Source organism: Babylonia areolata, chromosome 25, assembly GCF_041734735.1.
Source record: "Babylonia areolata isolate BAREFJ2019XMU chromosome 25, ASM4173473v1, whole genome shotgun sequence".
Taxonomy (NCBI): domain Eukaryota; kingdom Metazoa; phylum Mollusca; class Gastropoda; order Neogastropoda; family Buccinidae; genus Babylonia; species Babylonia areolata.
The window spans coordinates 35,537,783-35,547,782 of record NC_134900.1 but is presented as its reverse complement, the minus strand read 5'-3'; positions in this window follow the sequence as shown (position 1 = coordinate 35,547,782).

The following is a 10,000-nucleotide window of genomic DNA, read 5'->3' as shown; positions in this document are numbered from 1 at the left end:
CAGACAGAGAGACAGACAGATACAGACAGAAGACAGAAACAGAGAGGGGAAGAGACAGACGGACAGAGAAAGAGACAGACAGACAGACTGAGAGGGAGACAGAAAAAAGAATCAATATTTTAAGATTCCAAAACGACCGCTTCCTCACTCAGAACAGAGACAGACAGACAGACAGCGAGAGAGAGAGAAAGAGAGAATCACACACACACACACACACACACACACACACACACACACAGGGAGAGAGAGAGAGAGAACGCGAGAGAGAGAGCAAGCGAGACACACACACACACACACACACACACGCACACACGCACACACATGACAGAGACAGACAGACAGACAGACAGACAGAGACTCTGTGTGTATGTGCGCGTGAGTGCAAATCACGACAGACAGAAATGAGTGTTTTGATGAGGAGCTGACCGCACGCACATTAATTACAAACAAGACTAGCCATTTGAAACGGTTCATTGTTCAGGAGCTGACCGCACCCACATTAATTACAAACAAGACTAGCCATTTGAAACGGTTCATTGTTCAGGAGCTGACCGCACGCACATTAATTACAAACAAGACTAGCCATTTGAAACGGTTCATTGTTCAGAAGCTGACAGCACCCACATTAATTACAAACAAGACTAGCCATTCAAGACGGTTTATTGTTCAGGAGCTGACCGCACCCACATTAATTACAAAGACTAGCCATTTGAAACGGTTCATTGTTCAGGAGCTGACCGCACGCACATTAATTACAAACAAGACTAGCCATTTGAAACGGTTCATTGTTCAGGAGCTGACCGCACCCACATTAATTACAAACAAGACTAGCCATTCAAGACGGTTTATTGTTCAGAAGCTGACAGCACCCACATTAATTACAAACAAGACTAGCCATTCAAGACGGTTTATTGTTCAGGAGCTGACTGCACGCACATTAATTACAAACAAGACTTGCCATTTAAGGCAGTTCAGTGTTTAGGAGCTGATCGCACGCACATTAATTACAAACAAGACTAGCCATTCAAGACAGCTCACTGTTCAGGAGCTGACCGCACGCACATTAATTACAAACAAGACTAGCCATTCAAGACAGCTCATTGTTTAGGAGTTGAAAGCACCCACATTAATTACAAACAAGATTAGCCATTCAAGACGGTTTATTGTTCAGGAGCTGACAGCACCCACATTAATTACAAACAAGACTAGCCATTCGAGACAGTTCACTGTTCAGGAGCTGACCGCACCCACATTAATTACAAACAAGACTAGCCATTCAAGACGGTTTATTGTTCAGGAGCTGACAGCACCCACATTAATTACAAACAAGACTAGCCATTCAAGACAGCTCATTGTTCAGGAGCTGACTGCACGCACATTAATTACAAACAAGACTTGCCATTTAAGACAGTTCAGTGTTTAGGAGCTGATCGCACGCACATTAATTACAAACAAGACTAGCCATTCAAGACGGTTCATTGTTCAGGAGCTGACAGCACCCACATTAATTACAAACAAGACAAGCCATTCTAGACAGTTCAGTGTTCAGGAGCTGACAGCACCCATATTAATTACAAACAAAACTAGCCATTCAAGACTGTTCAGTGTTCAGGAGCTGACAGCACCCACATTAATTACAAACAAGACTAGCCATTCAAGACTGTTCAGTGTTCAGGAGCTGACAGCACCCACATTAATTACAAACAAGACTAGCCATTTACGACAGTTCATTGTTCAGGAGCTGACAGCACCCACATTAATTACAAACAAGACTAGCCATTTAAGACAGTTCATTGTTCAGGAGCTGACAGCACCCACATTAATTACAAACAAGACTAGCCATTCAAGACTGTTCAGTGTTCAGGAGCTGACAGCACCCACATTAATTACAAACAAGACTAGCCATTCAAGACGGTTCAGTGTTTAGGAGCTGATCGCACGCACATTAGTTACAAACAAGACTAGCCATTTAAGACAGTTCAGTGTTTAGGAGCTGATCGCAAGCACATTAATTACAAACAAGACTAGCCATTCAAGACAGCTCATTGTTCAGGAGCTGACTGCACGCACATTAATTACAAACAAGACTTGCCATTTAAGACAGTTCAGTGTTTAGGAGCTGATCGCACGCACATTAATTACAAACAAGACTAGCCATTCAAGACGGTTCATTGTTCAGGAGCTGACAGCACCCATATTAATTACAAACAAAACTAGCCATTCAAGACTGTTCAGTGTTCAGGAGCTGACAGCACCCACATTAATTACAAACAAGACTAGCCATTCAAGACGGTTCATTGTTCAGGAGCTGACAGCACCCACATTAATTACAAACAAGACAAGCCATTCTAGACAGTTCAGTGTTCAGGAGCTGACAGCACCCATATTAATTACAAACAAAACTAGCCATTCAAGACTGTTCAGTGTTCAGGAGCTGACAGCACCCACATTAATTACAAACAAGACTAGCCATTCGAGACAGTTCATTGTTTAGGAGCTGACCGCACGCACATACTCAGACCATCCATTCAGCGCTGCGTGGCTTCAAAACTACCGCCGATACCACGAAGTTCACTGTGAGCACAGCCTGACTGCTTTAATAAAGCAACTCCCGAAAACGGGAGCATGGCTGCCTACATGGCAGCGTAAAAACGGCCATACACGTAAAAGCCGACTCGTGTACATACGAGTGAACGTGAGAGTTGCAGCCCACGAACGAAGAAGAAGAAGAAGAAAAAAAAGAGAAGAATAAAGCATAGCAACCACAATAATAATAACAACTATAATATTTTTCTTCTTCTACCACTACTACTACTAAATATGATGATAATAATGATAATGATGATGATATGCAGACCGCAAGAAGTTCGTGGTGTTTACAATAAAAAAAAAAAAAGAAGAAAAAAAAAAGAAAAAACGCATCATAAAGATACAGGCATCAAGTCTGCATGCGTGAGCACACACACACACACACACACACACATACACACGCAAACAAAAACACAACCGTACCATTTAATGTACTCGCACGACCTGCAGAACAAGTTCAAGAAGCGAAGCAAATTAGTCAGTGTAACATGTTTTCATACCAGCACCCATCACGAAATACGTGCTTCATAACTATACCAACACTCCCCTCGTAAGTATGATCCCCCCATGTGCGCAAGCGAATGCTGGCATTCATATACATGCGCATGCTTGCGAACTCCTCTCTCTCTCTCTCTTACACACACACACACACACACACACACACACACACTGAGACCAGACAGAAAAACTGCGCGCGCGCGCGCGTGCTGTGTGCGTTCCCCAGTGAGCACTTGAAATAGAGACAGAGGGAGGGAGCCATGCGCGTGCACGTGTGTGCATATTTGAACAGGCCCTCACCGGGTGTCCCAAGATCGATGCAGCGATCACTGCTAGCAGCCTTTCATCTTTCTTTTTTTGTGTGCTATTTTTCCTTTTCTTCATTCCATGACTCTCCCCCCCCCCCCTAGCCCCCCCCCCCCTCCTCCCCCGTCCATTTCTTTTTTGAATCACTTGTGTAAACAAAATGAATCTGTGTTATGACCCGGTGTTCGGTTGTCTGTGTGTGTGTGTGTGTGTCGGGGGGGGGGGGGTGTGAACTTTAACATTGCCATTTTCTCTGGATTCTCTTTGTCTGCGAATACCAAATTTGGTCTGAACAAAGTATGAAAAAAAAATCTTCACAATCATACCAGTAATAGGCTATAGGTCTCCCGAATGAATTAAGCCGTATTTCCGTATCATTAACGGTTTATATCGTTGAGATTCGTTCCGAAATCCGAAAATTCTAAAAACCGCTTACCACTGTGTTTCTAAAAGGTAGTTTGTGCTTCGTAAGAAGACGACATGACGTCGTTTTTCTTGTTCACAATTAAAAGGAAAGAAATACGGACAGAACAGTGATACTAACTACACCATCGACGTGTTTACTGCATATAATTATTGTACAGTGGACACTGAATTAACTGGAATGAATATAAAAGAAAAAATGAATTGATCAGACGGGCGCAATAGCCGAGTGGTTAAAGCGTTCGACTTTCAATCTGAGGGTCCCGGGTTCGAATCTCGGTAACGGCGCCTGGTTGGAAAAGGGTGGAGATTTTTTCCGATCTCCCACGTCAGCATATGTGCAGACCTGCTTGTGCCTGAACCCCTCTTCGTGTGTATTCGCAAGCAGAAGATTTTTCGTAATGGCAGTGAAAGTCGCGACCCTGTGCGGGTGAGTGGGGTGAGGGAGACACACACACATACACACACACGCGCGCGCGCGCGCGCACGTAGGCGCGCACACACACGCACGCAAATACACACACACACACACACACAACCAACATGGGTGGAAAAAAAAGAAAAGAAGAAAATTCGGCACAAGCGAAAAATGGTACAGGATTTCCGTGAAGTGGTGAATTAATATCAGGCAAAACAATCAATTATTTGGGCGTGTCAGTCACTCCTCACTTGAACATCAGACACAGCCAGTTGCTGTTTGGCAACAATGTTCATTCTGCACACCGCCACTCGCAGCCAACTCCACGTAACATTCTCCAAAAACAAAAGAAGCACAGTTCCAGTTGGTCATCTAGATCCGTCTGACTTAATGATGCTCAACGGAGAAATCAAACTGCTGGATCTAGATCTTAGATCTCAGCTGGATTGCCCGTGACCTTCTTGTCAGCGTTGTGTGTGTTTGTATTTTGAACGGCGTTTTGACAATTTACCCAGAAATGAAAGATTCGGTGGAGGAATGTTGAAATTGAAATCCTTGGTCTCTTCCATACGTATCTTTTCGAAAGAATTTTGTCAACTGATAGGGGAAAATAGTGAAATACTGTGGAAATTTTACATGTTCTAACGTTGAATTGTATACACAAATGATAGTTTGAGTTATTATTCGACAAATAAAATCTGTTGTGATTTATTATCATTATTATTATAATTACGAGCATTTACGCCTAATCTTGAAAATAAGCCCTAGGTGGTTTACAAATAGAACACACACGCAAATATCAAAAAGGAAAAAAAGAGAACACTAGATAACAAACATTATCAAAAATTATTCAGCCCCCCCCCCCCCCCCCCCCCCCCCCCCCCCCACACACACACACAAACAAGCACACGTGCACGCATGCACACAAGTTATAAACAGTACACAATCAAAAATACAACCAACAAATTCTGAAACTCTCAAACTCACTCACTCACTCACTCACTAAGTCATTTCCAGTTCATACTGGAAATGGATGAGCTGTTGAAAATGATTCAGGAGGGGGAAAATTAAGATGGGTCTTCAGACTGGATTTGAAAGATTGCAGCCCAGATGAGTGACGAAGAGGCTGAGGAAACTGAATCCAAAGAATGGGGGCTTGGTATGAAAAACTGCGTTGTTCTTTCTTTTCTTTTTTAAAGAAAAGAAAAGTAAAAAGGCAACGCGCAGACCTCTTTCTCTCTAAATGTTTATACAACAGTCCACGTGGCTAATCACCCCTGTTCTTTCTTTTCACGTCTGTACTTACTAATTCTCTGTCTCTGTCTCTCACTTACTCTAACTCTCTTTCTTTCTCCACCCCTCACTCTCCCCCTCTCTCCCTCCATCCCTCTCTTTCTTTCTCCATCTCTCTGTCTCTCACTTCCTCGTTCTCTTTCTTTCTTCCTCCCTCCCCATCTCTGTCTCTCACTTTCCTTCTTTTTCTTTTCCCCTCCCTCCCCCCCCTCTCTCTCACCTTCTCTTTTTTTCTTCCACCCTCCCTCTTTCTCTTTCTCCCTCCTTCCTTCTCTGTCTCGCACTTCCTCTTTCTCCCTCCCTCCCCTCTCTCTGTCTCTCGCTTACTCCCTTTCTCCCCCCCCCCCCCCGTCTTTATCTCCCCCTCTTTCTCTGTTTCTCACTCCCCCCCCTCTCTCTCTCTCTGTCTCCCTCTTTCTACCGCCCCCCCCCCCCTCTCTGTCTCTCACTTACTCCCTCTTTCTTTCTCCCTCCCTCCCTCTCTCTCTGACCATCACTTTCTCTCTCTCCTTCCCTGCCCCTCCACCCCCTCCTCTCTCTCTCTCTCTCTCCGTCTCTGTGCCAATCCATGCACACATATGTATCAAATTATAGTATTTCAGAAGCTTTGTGCCTCGTGCGCATATTTTCACCTCCCTTTTGTGGTACAGTGGGCCGCCTGGAGGCCCCTGCAATTACATCACCTGAGTTTTGAAATGTCTCCCCCCCCCACCCCCACCCAACCCACCCCCCAGCCCTTCCCCCTCGTCTCTATCACTCTCTCCTTCCAGCTCTGTCTCTCTCTCTCTCCGTCCTCCACCATCCATCTCCGCCTCCTTTCCCTCCCTCTCAGTTTCTCACAATCCCCCCCCCCCCCCCCGCCCCTCTCTCCCTCCGTCTCCCCCCCCCCTCCCCACCCCCCCGCGCTCCCCCCCCCTATCTCTCTTCGTACTTCTTCTCGCTCCATCCTCCACCATCCGTCTCCGCCTCCTTCTTTCCCCTCTCTCTCAGTTTCTCACAATTCCCCCCCCCCACCCCCGTCCGCCTTCTCTCTCTCTCTCTCCTCTCTCTCTCCGTCTCTCTCTCTTCGTACTTATATCTCTGTCCTCCACCATCCGTCTCCCGTCTCCTTCTTTCCCTTTCTCTCAGTTTCTTGCAATTCCTCCCCCCCACCCCCCTCCCATCTCTCTCTCTCTCTCTCCGTCTCTCTCTCTTCGTACTTATATCTCTGTCCTCCACCATCCGTCTCCCGTCTCCTTCTTTCCCTTTCTCTCAGTTTCTTGCAATTCCTCCCCCCCTCCTCCCATCTCTCTCTCTCTCCTTCTTTCTCTATCCATCTGTCTCTCTTCCTTCTCCCCACTCCCCTTTCCGTCTCTCCTCTACACCCCCCCCCACCCCCACCCACCTCGGGGAGGGGGCGTGGGGGGCCCCCCATCCTCCCTCTCGTTCTTTCGTACTTCGTGGCCTTTCTTTGTCTTAGGGCGGTGCTCTGTAGCGAGATTGCAGAATTAGAAGAGAAAGATGGGAAGGAAAGAAAAAGAAAAGAAAAAGAAAAGAAAGAAGAAGAAGAAGAAGAAACACACAAGCAAACAAATGATAGGGCGGGGTAGTTTGCGCATCAAGATCTAAAAAGGCCAAACCACTACTGCTCCAAAGATGCCTTCGGCGCACACAGAGAGAGAGAGAGAGATAGAGAGAGAGAGAGAGGCAGAGAGACAGAGACAGAGAGACACAGAGAGAAGGAAAATAAACGGTAAATAATAAAAACGGCAGGGCGCTGATGACTAAGGCGATAATGACGCCATCATGGCCGCGCTAAAGGGACAGCAAGCTGAAAGCGTGATGATCGGCTTCCGGTCCCTGTCACGTTTATCGCCCCTGGCGGATGATTGTCCCCCTTTTTTTTTGCTGACCTCTCAGGAGGGGAGGGGGGGGGGGGGGGGGGGTGCCGAATCAACCTCTGACATCCTGCTGGCATTACGGATAAATAAACAAACAAAGAAACAAATAGGCAAGCAAAATTAGCCCATGCCAGAAACAAAAAAAAAACCAAACAGAAAAGGTGAATAAATACCTTAATAAACATGAACCTGAGGCTTAAAGGTTAGAAGGGCTGGTTAAACAAATAAGATTCTTTCATTTGGAAACTAAAACGGGGGAGCACACAAGAACAACAACAACAAAATTACCCATCTCCGCATGACATAGAGTCTTGATTAAAGATCAGGCAATTCACATCTTTAAAAAAAAAAGAAAAAAAAAGACAAATTCCCCTCGGTTCTCCTATTATTATTATTGCTTAGTGTGGGCTTTGTGAAGAAGCATTTCTCTTGAAATGCCAACAAACCATTCGATAATAACTGTATCGCGTGTTCGAAAAAAAAACAAAATAAAATGAAATAAGCGATATCCCTTCACGTTTAGTTATAAACACGTTTGTTTCTTAAAACAAACAAACAAACAAAACTAGAAAAAAAAAGAGTAATAACATGCTTAGCATTTCAATGACAATAGTTTGAATCTGTCCAATGTCTTAGTTTTGTTTTTCGCTTTATTTTCCTTTTTTAGTTTGTTCAGTTTTGAAAGTTTCATGTTTTCCTAACAGTTAATTTGTTGGTTTCGGCCTTTTTTCTTTCTTTCTTCCCTTTTTTTTCTTTTTTTTTTTTTCCAAATCTAAAACTGGTTTTAATAAGCTTTCATCCAACCAGAGAGAATTTTTCATATACGACTGCTTATTCTACAAGATTTACGTCTGTACATTATAACTTTAGAAAAAGAAGAAAAAAAAAAGAAGAAAAATGAAGAAAAAAAAGGAGGTGGGAGGGGGGAAGGGAGGGGTTGAAGGGGGGTGGGGGGGGAGGGGCGTGGAGGACGTTGAAGGGATACATACAACGAAGATAAAGGTTACATTTTATGTACACACCAACTGTTCGGGTCACTGTGTCGTACCTTGCTTAATCAGGGGGGGCAGGGGTTGGCGGAGGCAGGTAGGGGGGGGGGGGGGTGCGATCTTTTCCTCCACCCCACAACATACAACCCCCCCCCCATCTTTCCCCGACCTCTGTGTGTGTGTGTATGTGTGTGTGTGTGTGTGTGTGTGTGTGTGTGTGTGTGTGTGTGTCTGTGTAGAGGGGTTGGAAAGGGTGCGTGGGAGGAAGCCGGCATTGGGGGTGGGCGGGGGGTGGGGTCTGGAGGGGGGTGGTGGTGGTGGGTTGGCCAGTACGTTTGAGGCAGAGAAAGGTGAGTAAGGGGGCGGAGGGTGAGGGTGAGGGGTGGGGGTGAGGGTGGGATTACCGATGAAAGGTGAAGAAGACTTTTTTCCCTTTCGTTTCTTCTTCCTCTGACCTCCGTTTTGTACTCAGTCTGCGATTTAGCAGGGGAGTAGAAACAGGTCTTCCCCCCCCCCCCACCCCCACCCCTCCCCCTTCAAACCTCCGCATTTGACTGTTTAGTTTTCATTACAACTACTACCACCACTGCTACTCCTCCTACTGCTGCTGCTGCTAGATTGTACTAATTCCCCATATAATGAATGGACTCTGAAGTCCTTAACATGAAACAATACAGATCATTATCATTATAATTATTATTGTTGGTTGTTGTTTTTTTAATGAACTTTTTAAAATTTCATTTTAAACATCAAAAACAGAAATAGTGACATACGACCAGAACCCCCCCCCCCCCCCCCCCCCCCCCCCCCCCCCCCCCCCCCCCCAACAAAATGGATAAACATCACTATTTCCTTATACTGAGCATATCATTTAGTATATATACTATAATACATGTACACCCCCTCGTCCCCCTCACACACACACACCCACCCAGAGTCAGGAATGACATCTTTGGGATGTATTTCAGAACACGTGACCCGCGTGACACGCACGCGCCAAGCGTCGCGTCGCGTCGCGTCGCGTCACGTCTTTCAGTCCATGACTTGTCATGTTGAGCGAGGCGTACATGCGAACGTCTGACCGTGAGCCAATCATCTGAACGATGACGACAGACAATGACAGTGTATCAATCACGCGCTTTTCAGTTGGAAGCAGATTGATGGCGGAGTTGATGATGATGATGATGATGATGATGGGGCGGCGATGAAGAAGAAGGAAAAAAAAAGTAGATCACGAGGTGATGATGCACATCAAGCATCACGTCACACGTAACGCCCTGGCCTCCTGGCGCCAGTTGCATCGCTCGGACGGAAGAGCCCAGTATGTTCGTAACCCGCTACTAACTGTGTGTGTTACTAGTATGGAACTGACCAATGGCCGTAGTTCGGTCAACGTAGGCATTTAGTCACGTGTAACTGTCAAAAAGTTAGAATACCAAGCAATGCAGCTGGCTCCTTGTCGCTTCCCACCCCATCCCCCCCAAACCCCTCCCGCAAGAGGAGGCCCTGCCCTGTCCTTGCAAACCTGATTCCATCAGACGGCGGCTGCCTCGGCGGAACATCCTCCTCGCTTTAGATCTTCCGCCCCCCCCCCCCCCCCCCCC